The sequence below is a fragment of the Marmota monax genome, unplaced genomic scaffold, assembly GCF_021218885.2.
Source record: "Marmota monax isolate L192 unplaced genomic scaffold, Marmota_monax_Labrador192_F-V1.1 WCK01_AAM20220418_F8-fsc00040, whole genome shotgun sequence".
Lineage (NCBI taxonomy): Eukaryota > Metazoa > Chordata > Mammalia > Rodentia > Sciuridae > Marmota > Marmota monax.
Window position 1 is genome coordinate 469,279 of NW_026692782.1, and position 16,522 is coordinate 485,800.

Below are 16,522 nucleotides of genomic sequence, written 5' to 3' on the forward strand. Positions count from 1 at the left end.
CTGAACAATACCCCCAAAGCACAAGAAATGAAACCAAAAATTGATAAGTGGACTATTATCAAATGAAAAAGCTTAGTGGAATGACGTTAAACTAAAAATTTTCTACACATTAAAGGAAATGATTAAGAGAGTGAAGAGAGAGCCTACAGAATGGGAAAGAAATCTTTGCCAGCCACTCCTCTGACTGGAGATTAATATCCAGAATAAATAAAGAACTCCAAAAACTTAACACTAAAAAAATTACCAAATAATCCAATTAATAAATAGGCAAAATAACTAAATAGAAACTTCTCAAAAGAGGAAATACAAATGGCAAACAAATATATGAAAATAGATTTCAACATTTCTAGCAACTAGGGAAATGCAAATCAAAACTACACGAAGATTTCATCTAACTGTCATAATAATGGCAATTATGAAGAACACAAACAATAATAAATGGTGCAAAGAATGTGGGGGAAAACATATATTCGTACATTGCTCGTGTAACTTCAAATTACTACTGACACTATGGAAAGTAATGTGGAATTTCCTCAAAAAATTAGGAGTGGAACCACCCAATGACCCAGCTATTCCACTCTGCAGTATTTTCCAGAAGAACTAAAATCAGCAATAACATAGAAGTGCAGCCTCTTCCATGTTTATAACAGTGCTACTTATAATTGCCAGATTATGGAGTCAACCCAGATGCTCATCAATAAATGAATGGACAAAGAAAATGTGGTATATATACATAATAGAGTTCTACTTAGTCATACAGAAGAATGAAATAATGGAATTTGCTGGTAAATGCATGGAAATGGAGAAGAAAATCTGCCCTGTGAAATAAGCCAAACTCAAACAATCAAGAGGCAGATGTTTTATATGTCAATGCTAAGCAAAATAAGGGAAAGAAGGTGGTAAGGAAGAAGACTTACAATCATGGAAGGTAGGTAGATCCATAGAGTAGAAGACAGAGAACCAGAGAGAGGAAGCAAAGAAGGAAAAGAGGTAGAAATATGGAATTAATTAAACAATAGCAGGTTTCATATATAAATGTGTCAGAAAGAATTTTACGTGTTTGTTTATCTAATGAAAAGTAAATAAATAAATAAATAAATAATCAAAGGAAGACTAACAGAGGAGAAAGAATAGGTAGAGGGAGAGACGGGGGAAAGGATGGGGAAAGGAGGATTAAAATAAAATTCCTTGTATCTATTAATTTTGTTAAAATGAACCCTAATATTATGTACAAATATAATGCTCTATAAAAAACAACAACAACAAAAAGACAAAACAAAACAAACAACAACAGTAAAACACAGCTCCCCTGGCTGAAGCTCTTGCTCCTGTTTGTGGATGCTGGGGAAAGAGTAACACTTCTGCTTGTTTACTGCCTTTGGAATCTGATGCAAGTCTCTTTGGTGGAATCTAAACTAGCACCCCATGTACAAGAGTATTTTGGTAATGTGCAGTTTAGTCTTTCCATCCCAAGAGAACTAAGAAGTGTGTGCATGTGGATAAATACCAGTTGAAGATACAAGGCACATGTGCAAACATGGGAATGAGAACAACACTAGAATGTCTTTATGACAATATACACCACTCGATTACTGTAGACTTGTGATAAGATTTGAAATAAAGCAGAGGGAGAACTCCAAATTTTTTGTTGTTTTTCAAGATCATTTATGCTATTTGGGATTAGGTATTATTTTAAGCATAGAATGCTATATCTAGAATAATTATTAATCAATATTAGCATTAAAAGTATAACTGTAGGCAAATTTCAAAAATTGATTTTTTATATGCTTATTCTTAGAAACTCACTAGAAGATATCACTAGGCAAAATATAGGAGTAGACAAAAAGGATAAGCAGGATCCTAGAAAAAACTGATGTAGCAGAGCATAGAAAGGAAATGAATCTGCAGGGAGATGATCAGGTAGGAATTCAGGATGATGTTCTATGTTCAGAGAATAATCAGAGCAAATTAGAATAGGAGGTGCCAGAAATTTTTAAAAAATAGATAAAAAATTATCATGTAGGATAGAGACGTTGAAGTTATTGTGATAGTTGTTAAAACAGATATGTGAAGACTAATATGGTTATTCTGAAATATCTGTTTTTTTTTTTTTAATCACAGATGCAAAGAAAACTATACAAAAGGAGACATTTATTAAATCCACAAAGCTTCACCATTTGGCTCAACTTACAAATTTAAATAATATGATGATAAAAAAATGTGAGAAAAATAAAATAGTAAAATGAAAAGAAGGGAAGAGAGGACTTGAGATAAATTTCTTATCTGCAATAGTAGAAAGTTAATAAGTGATAATGCAAATCTATGAATCTAGATGAAGTACTCATCAATTTAATTTTTAGAATATGGAGAAAAATTGATGCAGAGAGGTTAAAGTATTACCTCTGGCAAATTATAAAAGGAAGAACTATTGAATTTTATATTTTAATGTTATAAATCTATTATTATTCTTTGCATTTTAATTATGCATATGTATCTCATTTACAATTAAAAGAGCTTAACATTCTAGATTTGCATTCTATAATGAAATATGTTAAAATTAATGAAGACCAATGAAAGCAACACATGTAAGTAGGCTTTAACAAAATCACTGCATTCAAAGGGACAACTCCATTTTTGTACTTAGAGAAAATAAGTCAATTTACCAATGAAGCAAACTAAACATCATTCTGACTTTGCTCTAGGCAGGTGCAGCCACACTGAGCAAGCATTAACATTTGTCAGGCTGGAAAATTATGCAAAAGAGACTTCCCTAAATTAGTTGTTGGTAATGTTATTATGGGACAAAAATTCCAATTCTCATTTTTTGACTTTCCATTTCTCCTGCAAGGCTGAATTATGCGAAACAAGAGGAGTTTACTTATTGACTTCGGATTATTCCACTGTTTATATATTTTTTCATTTATTTGGCTATTATTTTCCCCTAATATTCAGGAAGAACATCATGTAAAACCATTGTTGGAGCTGTCAAATATTTCTAAGATTGAGCCTGCTTCCATAGCAACGGACCCATTATCAGGACAGCTCCTGGGCACTTGTAACAGCAGCCTCAACCCATTAAATGAGATCCTGCAGGCAGGATTTCACATCAACTTCCAATGTTGCAGAATATTTCTGTTTCTGTGGCCATGTTTTGTTTTAAATCTTTAGGAACCATGATTCCATATTCTTCCATCTCTTATATTTCTCACTGAGAATTAAGTGTTTCTTTTCTTTATCCTTTATTTTTTAGTTCATACAAATGCCCTGAAGAATAACAGTGAGCATTATTCACCAGGTAAAGAATAAAAAGTTTAAAGAAGTCAGCGTGGTACAGCATGCCTATAATCCCAGCAGCTCAGGAGTCTGGGACAGGAGAGTCATGAGTTCAAAGCCAAACTCAGCAACTTAGTGAGGCAGTAAGCAACTTACCAAGACCCTGTCTCAAATATAAAGAAAGGGGAGGGCCATGGATGTGACTTAAGTGGTTAAACACCCAGGTTCAATTCCTGGTAGAAGAAGAAGGAGAAGGAGAAGAGACAGCTAAAAGCTAGTCAAAGAGGTATCAAAAAGGGAGATGCCTGGACATGGTGGCATACGACTGTTATCCCAATATTAAATGAGATCCTGCAGGCAGGATTTCACCTAAACCTCCAATGTTGCAGAATATTTCTGTTTCTGTGGCCATTGGAAGGCTTGGAAGGCAGAGACAGGAGGATTGAAAGTTTGAGACTAGTCTCAGCAACTTAGAGAGAACCTGCCTTAAAATACAAATAAAAAGGGCTGGTGATGTAGTTCAGTGGTAGAGCATTCCTGGTTCAATTCTAAGTTCAAAAAGAAAAAAAAGCAGAGAAAGAAAAACATTAAATCTAATGGAACTCAAGAAAGATGAAGATTAAAATTATCTGGTAAATTAATTAAAATATCATGATTTGTTAATATACCTAATCTGTACTTTCAATTAATTTTATTATCTAAATTAATAAATCAATTAGATGATTAATACCAGTTGAAGTGTGCATCATAAGAATACCTTGCCACCAGCATAAAAAGATTTGTAGTCTTTATATTCTCTTTAAGAAAATAACCACAACTTACTTTGTTTTAAAATCAATATATGTTGTAATACTGAGAAACACAAACTTGGTTGTAGTATTGGCAAAGAAAGTTAAAGTTATGGTTATGGTGACAATTGCAGTAGAAACCACAACACTGTCACTTTTCATTATCTGTATATCACTAAACTGGGACTGCTTATATGGGCTACATAAAGCAAACAGGCTGTAGGTTGAGGCATTTCTAGGATCATATGTTTAACAAGATGGCATCAGATTTATGAATGTAGGTGACTACATGTAACTTGGGTTTCCAAACATTTCACTTTCCTCAAATAATAAGAGCAGGAGTTAAATGATCCTTGGCATTGATTTTAGGTCCTCAAAATGTTATCAGGAACTCAGTCATTATGGTGTATTCATATAAATAAATAGAAAAATTATTTCAACTCTGTTGCACCATCTTACCTTTTCCTATCCTCCCTCTCATCCCTTGATTCCCCTTTGCCTAATCTACTGAGTATACCTATTTTTCACCTTTCTCCCCCTATTGTGGGTTAGCTTCCACATGTCAGCAAAAATAATTGACCTTTGGTATTTTGGGACTGGCTTATTTCACTTAGGATGATAGTCTCTAGATCCATCCATTTACTGGTGAATATCACAAAGCTATTCTTCTTTATGGCTCACTAATACTCCAGTGTGTATGTATACCACATTTTCTTTATCCATTCATCTGTTGAAGGGCACCTAAATTAGTTCCATAGCTTATGTATTGTGAACTGTGCTGCTATAAACATTGATGTAGCTGCACCATAATAGTATGATGCTTTTAATTACTTTAGATATATACTGAGCAGTGGGATAACTGGATCAAATAGTAGCTCTATTCCTACTTTTTTTGAGGAATCTCCCTATTGCTTTCCAGAGTGGTTGTACCAATTTGCAGTCCCACCAACAAAGTATGAGTGTACCCTTATCCTGCATCCTTGCTAACATTTATTGTTACTTGTATTCTTGATAATTGCCATTCTGAAAGGAGTGAGATAAAATATCAGTGTAGTTTTAACTTGAATTTCTCTAATTGCTAGAAATTTTAAGCCTTTTCATATGAATACACCATAGTGAATCCCACCATCGTGTACAACCATAAAAAATGGGGTACTAATTAGAATAAGATATATTTCATGATTATATAATTGTATCAAAATGAATTCTACTGTCATGTATAACTAAAAAGAACCAATAAAAGAAAAAAAACTAAAATTTTATTATAGATTTTACTGATATGAAGGATGTACAGCTCTTAATTTACAATAAGAGACACTTTTTTATAAATTCCATATAGACAATTCATTCTCACAGAATGTTTTTGTTAAATTTTGTTGAACTTATATATTTTATATATATGTGTATATATATATATATACATATATATATTAATTATATATTCAATCTACAGTTGCAAATGACAAATGAACAATTCTGACATGGATTTTGGTTGATATTTTCATTTACATTAACAAGTAATAACAAAAGTAAATAACAGACTTGTTGGAACTTTACCCATGTGATATGTGATTTCTATGTCAGTGATATGTATGATTTCTTTGTTAAAGTGGAAAATAGTTTTGAAATACCATAAGGATATTCTCTCAAATTTTTATGCAATTCAAACTATAATGGCTACAGACATGACACATTTTTGTCTGCATTATTTACATTTGCTCTGTCACTTTCTTAAGCCTAGACTTTTTCAACAAAATGATAAATCAAACTCTGGCTTTTGCTGATTTTCATGGTGTAAATATTCCCACATGGCTAATTCCTAGCTACCAATTTGATGTAGTGTAATACAGAGTAGTCACATCACATGGGAACATAGATATAAATAACCTTAAGAATATGGATTCTGAATAGTACAGTACAATAAAATCTAATAAAATAATCAAATGAGTGGGGAAAAACAGAACTCAGTCATATTGGAATTACTCAGTGCCTTATTGTTCCACTGTTTTCTTGTCCTTGTGCCAGTTACCTTATTGTCACAGAATGACCACCACACTGAAGAAAATGTATGTCCATTTATACCAGGGAAGTGGTATAAAATATATATGTTCTTTCTGCTGGGATTAAAAACATTTTCCATGAAGCCCCCATCAGATTTACTTTTTCAGTTCTTTGGCTAACATTGGGTCCCATGGCCATCTAGCTGACAGGAAATGTTGGAAAGTGACTACCTTACTTTTTTAGGCTCCATGAGGAATGTGAAAAGGGATTAGAGGTTTGGGAATAACTATTGCATTAAACATATCTACCAAAGTAGAAACCGATTTGAAGCTAAACTAGGACCATTGCATATTGATTTTGACTTTGGATTCTTCCTTCCACTCTTCTGTTTTCTAATGAGAAATTTAGTTGCAAGTAATTATGATAATTAAGAAATAAAATATATTGAGTACTTATTATGTGCCACTTTAGTGCTTTGTATGCATTAATTTATTGCATTCCAGAAAAAATCCCTAATGTTGATACTAGAATTTTTCTTATTTTTTTTAGTTTTGGAAAATGAAGTGTATATGTTAAAAGTCTTTTTTCAAGAACACCCAATTAGTAGAATTCAAGCTGGGTAGTGTGGCTTCAAATAGCATGTTCTTCATAAATATCCTATATGTGACTTTATCTAATAAGAATAAATGACTTAAAAACATGACACAAAAAATTAAGATTTTGTTGAACAAAGCAAATGATGATTTATGAATTTGCTACCTGGTTTTTATTTAATGTACTTTCTAATTGTAAAGCCACTTAGGTTTCTTTTCATCTCTAGGTTTATAGACTAAGATTTATTTTTGTATTTGTCAAAAAGGCAGAGGAAAAAAGAAATGCAGAAAGTAGACCCCATTACATCCTTAGTTTAATAGCTCTACTCTGAGAAAATATTATAGCCAGATCTTTCTTACATCCTCCAGGAAGAAATAATTCATACAGCACTTGAGGTATTCTATGGTTTCTACTCAAGTGCAAAAGAGTTGACTTTATTATTTTCAGCCGCTTTTACTGAAAAACAGAATAAGAGAAGACTATTAGACTTCACTTTGAGATCTTTGATCTGATATGAAAATGTACGGTATGAAGACAAAGAAATCACTTTTATTCTTGAATAGTCATGGCTATGAATTCTGAAAATTCTTAAGAATAATCTCTTGAAAGTTACAATAAATAAAAGTCTGTGAATATATAGCTTCCCTTGTACTCATTCCTTCAATGTTTAGAGCAAGGGCATATTGGTCATATAATCACTTTTGCTCCTCTTAAAATCATTTAGTTCTTTATGAAAGCTCAGAGGACATAGATCAAGCACTCTCATGCTACATGATGAGTATAGAGAAAGATATGGAGAACAACTCATTCATTTTTGTTATCTGTATCTATCTATCTATCTATCTATCTATCTGTCCATTCGACAAATGACCTGAGCTTTGAATTTCGGCAAGTATATTAAGGATTATCTGATTCTATATATTTGATGTAAGCAATTTAAATTCTCTCTCCTTTTTATTTTTAATCAGATGGAGGTAAAAATAACTACCTAATAAAAGTGTTGTGAAATATAAAATAAAAATATGTAAATCATTTAGCACAGTGATTAGCGTAAAGTAAACCCTGAACACAGATTATAGTTCTACAAAGTCGTATCCAATATCCCTCCTATATTTGAGTCTTGAATATTACCCAAAGATTCATGTATTGAAGGATTGTCTATAAGCTCATGACACTATTAAGAAGTAGTGGCATCTTTAAGGGGTAGGCCCTAGTGGAAGGAAGTTAGGTAATGGAAGGAGTATCCTTAAAGAGAATACTGGGATTTTTGATCTCTTTTCTCTTACTCTCTGTCTCCTGGATTCCTGACCACAGTAACACAAGCAGATTTCCTCCATCAACACACTTCTACCATGATGCTACACGTCCAAAGCAACAGGGCCAAGCAATCATGAGCTAAAATTTCTGACACATGAGCCAAAATAAACCTTTTCTTTCCATTAGGTCAATTTATCTCAGATACTTGTTGCAGCAACAGAAATCTGAGTAACATAATCCCAAACTTTTGGAGCTTCGCAGTTCAGTTTTGGCTTTTCTTTCCTTTTTCATATTTTATAAATGAAATTCATTGAGTATACTGTGAATTAAGTAACATTGTCAGGGTTCTGGGACACAAAATTCATAACAGGACATAATATTATCATAATGAAACATGCAATTATATATAAAGTGAAAAATGAAAAGTATAAAGAGTTTCACATCCATTCAGTACGAAAAAAAAAAAGCTGTTTTCAGTCCATTTTGGGTTTTGGATTTGTGGACAAAGGAAAATATATCTGTGTATAAAAATCATGTCTATAGTCTCTTTACAGCTTTTATTGCTTACATAACTTGTGTGCTTAAAATGCAAATAAAACTCTACCAATTAACTGCTGAGAAGCCATCAGTGTCCTCTCGATGCCCAAAAGAAAAGCTCCAACTTATTAAACCATATACATCTCTACCATTTTAAGTTAAGTTCACCCTAAGCTCCACTAGTGTGCCTTCAGTACTCTGTATAGGCAACATTGCTTCCTATCTCTGATTACTCTGCATTGCTATTATTTACAATTTAGTTACTTTGTAATCCCTGGTGCAACCCCATTGTCCTAGCTAACTCTACTTAAATTCTGAAAGAGCTCTCATGCAATTCCTCTGTCTGACATTACTACTGTTTCTCTTTTGTGTCTCTCTTACCTCATGAACATCAATGTTTCTTAGCATTTATAATTATTACTATTATCCTGCCCTGCAAAGAGGCTTTTCTTCATTCATTTTTCTGCCCCACCCAATGAAATGTTAATACTATGAAGTACTACATATCTTGTTATGTTCTGCATGCATATTTATACATAGAATTAGTAAGAACTTTATACCTATTCTAAAAAAAAAAAACATTTTTTGCATACTTGCAGATAATATGGCCCCAATTCAGACACAGGACACATGTATATTAGTATGTGTGCTCTTTACATGCTATTAGGTGTGTTGTTCATACAACAATACAACAACAAACATATATTAGATTTTTAATAAATAGTTGTTGAAATGCATGAATTTTGTATTTATATTATACTAAGGGGCAAATGGGGTTTATAATATTTATGCTGCATATCTATAAGACATTGCCTTAGATAATTATATAAATTTAGGGGTGAGGAATATTTGTTTTAACAGTTTCTTAGAGGTAATAAGTTATTAACATATTTTAAAGGAAGAAAAAACAAGTTCTTAGATATTCTGGTTTTCTGAAATAAATGAATTTTTAATAAGCACACCCAAAACCCAACAAATATCTATGTCCAACTTATTTTTTATTTAGAAATCTCTTTCTCACTCACTTTTCTTCATATATTTTATTCCTTAACCTGCTCCTTCCTCTTCTTTCTTCTTAATATTATAAAAGAATAAATGTAAGTTTACCCCAGGAGAAACATACAAACAATATTAGTTTAACATGCCCTTTTGATATTTCTATTATATATTGGTTTTCTCTATTTTAAGGCATATTTTTCCCTTGAGTTATTTCTTTTTGAGAAAATTCTTTTCCTCTAGAACATAAAGCATACAGTTATCATTGAATCCATATTTCTTTGAAGCTGAGAAAATATCAAGAAACAAATCATGCTGAAAGAAATAGTAATAAATGTTGTTTTCATTAAAATATGGTGTGCTTATTTTCTGTAATATGAAATATTTCAAAAGAGCAAACAGCAATTTTGTAAGTATTAAATTATGAAATAGATCATAAATAATTAATTCACTTTCAATTATATTTTCCTCTTGGAGAACACTTACGTCTTTCATTGTATGTGTGTGTGAGAGATCTCTGTATATGTGTAGTCTTTGTGCATCAGCAAGTGTGGGTGTATATATATATATATATGTATATATATTTTGTATATGTGCATACACACATTAATATAGGAAAATTTACATACCTGAATATATACATAATATAGGCCTATCCTCATGCATACAAATGTGTTAAAGTATATGTGCATATATACATATTCACATAATTCTGCACATGTGCATATGTGTGTCTGTATTTTTGCATACATACACTTATGTATGTGAGGGCAAGCTCTCTGTATATTAATATATGTGTACAGGTATGTGTGCTTGCATATGTGTGAGTGCATGTGCAATATATGCATATATGTGAGTATAATGCATGGATATGTATATGTGTAATGTATAAATTTCTTAGATTTATGCATATTCCTCTAATTCTAACATTTGACAAATTTAATTTCAATGAAAATTTCTATTTCCAACTTCTTTTGCATCATTGTAATTTGACAAGAAAGGCAATGCATATATTACAAAATTGGATCTTTATAACAAGTAAAAGTATTTCAACAACTAGAAAAACCTCTTGACAATTCACCATATTGGATATCTGCTTTTCATGGGACCATGGAGTCACAATTAGAAAGTACTTTTAGACTGTCCTAGTCAAATTTTCCCTAAAATGTGGGAAATCCTGTTTATTCTGTTTTTATTTATGCAACACCTACTTAGCAGTGTAAAAGTATATTATATTTTATTTCAATAAAATTTCAATAAATGATAAACAACTATTTAAGTAGATTTAAAATTTCCTGAATCTAGCAGAATATAAAGCACTCATCTGACTTTCTTGCTTTAATTTTAATATTTTTAATGTTTACATTTAAATTAACAATAACGTTATATATCTATAGGCCTGCCTATCAATCTATCTATCTATCTATCTATCTATCCATTTATGTATTATTGATAGAGACAGAGAGACAGAAAGGGGATGAGAATCAGCCTCATAGCTGGTTTAAGTGTCTTTAGTGGGACCCTAAGGGATGTAAGAGAGTATGTATCCTTGTCCTGTTTCCACATCTCTAAGTTTAAGAGAGTTCTTGTGCAACATTCTGTGAGGGCATAGGTGATAAACAAGCCATAAACAAGAGTTGTCTGTACACCAAGGTATACTGTATGGTACAGTCCGTAGCCATCATGTAATTTTGAACAATCAAAGCTTCCTGAGGTACATCTGGCTTAGACAGGGTAGGACCCCAGCACGAATCCATAGTTCTGCATTTATTAATATAAAATGAAGCTAGAACAGGACTTTTGAGCTTCTAGAATCTCTCTTTCTGGAGTGGACAGATAAGTTTTCTCAAACAAAAATGGGACTTAAATATTTTAAATATATTATTGAATTAAGAAAAACATAAAAGTGATAGAAGTAAAATGGCAGTGTTTCAAAAATGTGGATGCATTAGAATCTGTTGGCGGGAGACTGGGGATATAGCTCAATGGTAGAATGCTTTCCTAGTTTGCCCAAGGTTTCCTATTTTTGCCCAAGTTTGGTCCCCAGCACTCCAAGAAAAAAAGCAAGAACAATAATAAAAACAACAAATATGTAGACATTGGTATTCCTCTCTGTCTCTCATACACTTGAGCGCGCACACATACACACACACACACACACACTCAAAGGAGTGAAATCAGCAAAAGTTGTTGTTGACTAAAGATAAAACAAAACAACAATAACAAAATACTGAAGGAATCTGTCAATTAATTATTTTTGTTGTTTAAAAAATGTTTAAAATCTAATATCAGAGAGATAAGTACTAAATAAAAACAAAGAGCATTATAAAAACGTAGCAGTTTGTTATTGCTGTTTAAATGAATTTATATATTCCCCAGTCTTGATTTCCACCATGGTGGAAAACATCTTTCCAAATCAAGGTAACTTTCAGTTTAAAGCTATGTTTTCTGATATAGTCAACTTCATGGATTCTCTGTTGGTCTTCTTCCCTGGGATGAGTTGGGCTTTTGGAGCTTCTGTGTCTTCCTGACACTGGAGGGAGGGGTGCAGTCTGAGGTTTCAACTTGCCATGCTCCCTCCTGGGGTAATTTGCCACCTGTTCCCTAAGCTTCAGCAAAGGGCAAAGGTGCAGGATTTTCTTCCCAATCCTGTTTCTTTTTCTTCTCAACCACCTGTGGTGATCCCAACAGTATCCTGAAATAAACTTCTTGCATGCCAAGTTCTGGCTCTGGTAATCTTGGTTTGTGCTGTGGATCGGGTTCTTTATCCTCTTACTATTCAGGGACATTTAATTTTAATTTTCATCTAATTTCTGTGCCTTACTGAGTAGAAGACTTTTAAAAATTCTCTCCATATTCCATCAGATTCAGGGAAGGAGAGGATGATGGGCATGAATCTTAAGACATTTGTCTGAAAAAATCATGGAATTTGCAGGGAAATGGATGGCATTAGAGCAGATTATGCTAAGTGAAGCTAGCCAATCCTTAAAGAAACAAATGCCAAAATGTCTTCTTTGATATAAGGAGAGCAACTAAGAGCAGAGCAGGGAGGAAGAGCATGAGGAAAACATTAACATTAAACAGAGATGACTGGTGGGAGGGAAAGGGAGAGAGAAGGGAAATTGTGTGGAAATGGAAGGAGACCCTCAATGTTACACAAAATTACATATAAGAGGTTGTGAGGGGAAAGGGGGGGGGGAAAACAAGGGAAAGAATTGAACAACAGCAGATGAGGTAGAGAGGGAAGATGGGAGGGGAGGATAGTAGGGGATAGGAAAGGTAGCAGAATACAACAGTCACTAATATGGCATTATGTAAAAATGTGAATGTGTAACCAATGTGATTCTGCAATTTGTATTTGGGGTAAAAATGGGAGTTCATAACCCACTTGAATCAAATGTATGAAAAATGATATGTCATGAGCTTTGTAATGTTTTGAACAACCAATAAAAAAAAAAAAAAACATTTGTCTGACATAGTGTTGTGATTTATATCCAACAGCAGTGGCTCTGTGTTGACAAGCACACAATATATTCTTAATGGACCCACTGCAGTTTTAGTACTAAATCTAGCAGGCAGTCGGGGAGCAACCATCAGTAGTTGCTTCCAGGGGTATGTACATGGCTAGAGCAGACGCTGGGCCATGTCATGCAAATCCCTTTTCAGAACAGAAGGACTTTATTGTCATCAACTTGAGCTAGACTGAGTAGCCTAAACAACAGAAATTTTTTCTCACTGTTTTGAAGGATATGAAGTTCAAAATAAAATTATTTGCCAATTTGGTTCTTTGATGAGGGTCTGCTTCCTGACTTGCAGATGGTCACATTTTTTATATGTTCTCATATGGTGAAGAGAGAAAAAGATTCCATCTCTTCCTCTTTATATGAAGGAGCTAATTTCAATATGGGGGTACACCCCTATAACCTCTTCTAGACAGAATTAACTCCCAAAGTTCTTACCTGAAATACCAATACAATGGAAATTATGACTTTAGAATGTGAATTATGGCGGATCACAAATAGTCTATTACTATTCAGTAGTAATAGACCTTGTTTCCCATGGCAGTGAATATTAACTATAGGGTACAGTCAGTTCTCAGCCCTGCTTTAGGTTTCCCTTTCTGAGAGTAAGCACTTTGCCTAGATTGAACCCCTGCCTCAATATAACCTGAATCGAACTCCTGGTCTATGGGTAATGTGAAGTTCCAATTCTGCTGCCCATAGTGTGACAATGCTGAAGGACCAACCCAGCAGCAGTTGGCTTTTTGAATCCATCACTGAGATTATACCATAGCTCATATCTCTTTTCTTCCCAATCTTGTTTCTTTTCCTTCTTAACCACCTGTGGTGATCCCAACAGTATTCTGAAATAAACCTCTTGCCTGCCAATTTTTGTCCCAGTCTGCTTCAAGTAAACTAACTTAGTATAGGTCCTGAATGTTAAGCAAAATGTACGATCCAAAGAATTTAGCAATAACATAGCAGACCTGTTGTGCAATATAATTTAAAAATTTAGCATAAAGCTCTTATAACCTAAATTATTTCTTCTCAAGGAATTTATTGGGGCATAAATCTTTTTTCTTTTTTTTTTAATACCACAAACTGAACCCAGGAGTGCTTAGACCACTGAGCCACAACACCAGCCCTTTGATTTTTTTTTTTTTTTTTTTGAGATAGGGTTTTGCTAAATTGCTTAGGGCCTTGCTAAGTTTGGCTTTGAATTTGTGATCCTCCTGCCTCAGCATCCTGAGCTGTTGGGATTATAAGCATATGCCAGCATACCTGGCTGAGGCAGAAATCTTTAGATTTGCATCTCCAAATATTGATTTCTTATTTTTTTAATCCCTAAGAAAAAGTCATTAGTGAATTATTAGAAGGTCACAAGACCCTTAAAGACTCAGAAACTGTGTGTTTGGTGGTGGCAGGGTAATTGGGTACCAGAAAGAGAAGAGAAGAAATAAAATGGTAAAATGTATAAGTAAACCATTTCACTTTTTTGCAGTCTTCATTACTTTGCATCTGAATGGCTTCCCCTCCTCCCCCCAAATCTCATTAGTATAGCATTTTCGTCATGTAGTAATGTCTAGAGGTAGTTTTGCTTGGGATGTTGTTGCAGATTTCTGGGAATAAAACTAAAGTTGATAAAAAGGAAAAAAAAATCCTCTGGTTTAATTTTTTTATTAGACAAAGTAGAAAAACTTAAATGTTGAGCTGTCTATTTAAACATATCAAGATTTTTGTCTTTCAAGGAAAACAGGAGATGAACCTGGAGATGAATCCTATGGAAGAATTGCTATTTTAAAAAATTTTCATTTATTGACCTTGTTTCACAATGTATTTTTTATAAAGTAGATAAGAAATAGATTCTCAGTCCCATGGTTCTAGATACACTAAAATATCAATAGATATTTCTTTGACTCACTGGAACAAGTTAGATTTGAAATTCTTTCAAGATATTTCACAGTCCTAATAGAACCACTAAGGATCACTGAAAACTGGGCCCAACAGTTGTAACATGTGTTGTTGAATCTAGGCATTATCACCCATATGAACTGGACACCTATACCTGAGCTTTTCTAATACCACTCCATTTACCTAGAATATTCTCCTTAATTCTACTTCAGTTCTCATGGCTCTATACAAATGCTCACATACTACTCCCTGGAAGAATCCTTTCCTTACCTCACTAAATTCCCTTATGTAATTCAACATGTCGGTTTCCAACAGTATTTATAACCATCAGTATTATTAAACTAACAAGTCTGTTTAAAAGTCAAGTCGGTTTCTTATCCCTATTTGTATTTTCAACCACAACTCCAGGACATCAAAAAAATGTATTCCATGAAGGAATTTATATCACATTGTACTGTTTTTTAAAGTGTTATGCAAAGATGAACTGAATTGGAAACAACTAGAGTACTATTAAAATAAAAATTGTAGGTCTCATACGTAAACTCAAAATTTCTAACACTGAAATTCAGTCTCAAATAATTTAAGAATTTGTGACTCAATTGATGAGAAGAGACAGAGGCACAGAGAGAATACAATCTTAAAAGAATCTTCCCTATGTTTAGATTTAGATTAATAAAGTAAATACAGAAATAGAAAGAAGAAAAAATCAAAATGCCATAAAGTAGAAATTCCTAATTAAGTTTTTTTTAAAACATCTCTAGAAACAGGCATGAAAAAGAAATCATTTATATAGTTATTGTGATAATATTTTTACCTGTGGTAGAAAACAGGCAATAATTTATAATAGGCAAACCAGCAGAAAGGTATGTTAGTGGATTTTAATAAATGTTTTACAGCCACATTGTTTTATGCCTGTTTTACATAAAGTAAAATGTTGTAAAAGAAAATATTTAACCGGCATATAAATATTCCCTATGCTTTAATCAGTTTTGAAGTTGCTGAAAAAGGAGAGTCAACTTACTATATAAACTACACCTTCAGCTGCTTCTCAGAAGTAAACCTGAGGGAATTTCCAACCAATGTAAGTAGAACTTAAAGCATTAATTACCTCAGGGCAAATCTCCCAAATGCTTTGTAAAGAGCAAAGGAGACACATGTATGCCCTAAGCACCATCCTCCAGCCACATGTTTCCCCACAGCAGCGTTACTCCTGGGTTGAGATAACATGGCCCACCCCTCCTTCCTGTTCTTGATCAAGCTATAGAGCCCCGGCTCCCCTGCTTATACCTGCAGCCTGGGCTTCACAGGTCTTAACCCAGTTATACAGTAAAATTGTCTGGGGAACATCTGGAATCATACCTGTGCTAGATCTCCACTCTCAGAAATTCTAATTTAAATTTTCTGGAGCAGAACCTTAACACCAGTTTCACTGTTAGGTTTTAAGTTCTCCCAAATGATCCTCAAGTATAACCATGATTGAGAAATATTAGCAGGAAAACAACAACAACAAAAAAAGAGTTAAGGTGACAAATAATATGCAAGAACACATAAAATTTAGCAGGCTTCAGGAGTCAAACTATTTTGGGGGGAATAAGATGAGATATATTCCTTTAGAAGAGCTTCTATCGATTTTCTTTTCTTTTTTTTTTTTTTTTTTTAGATTCA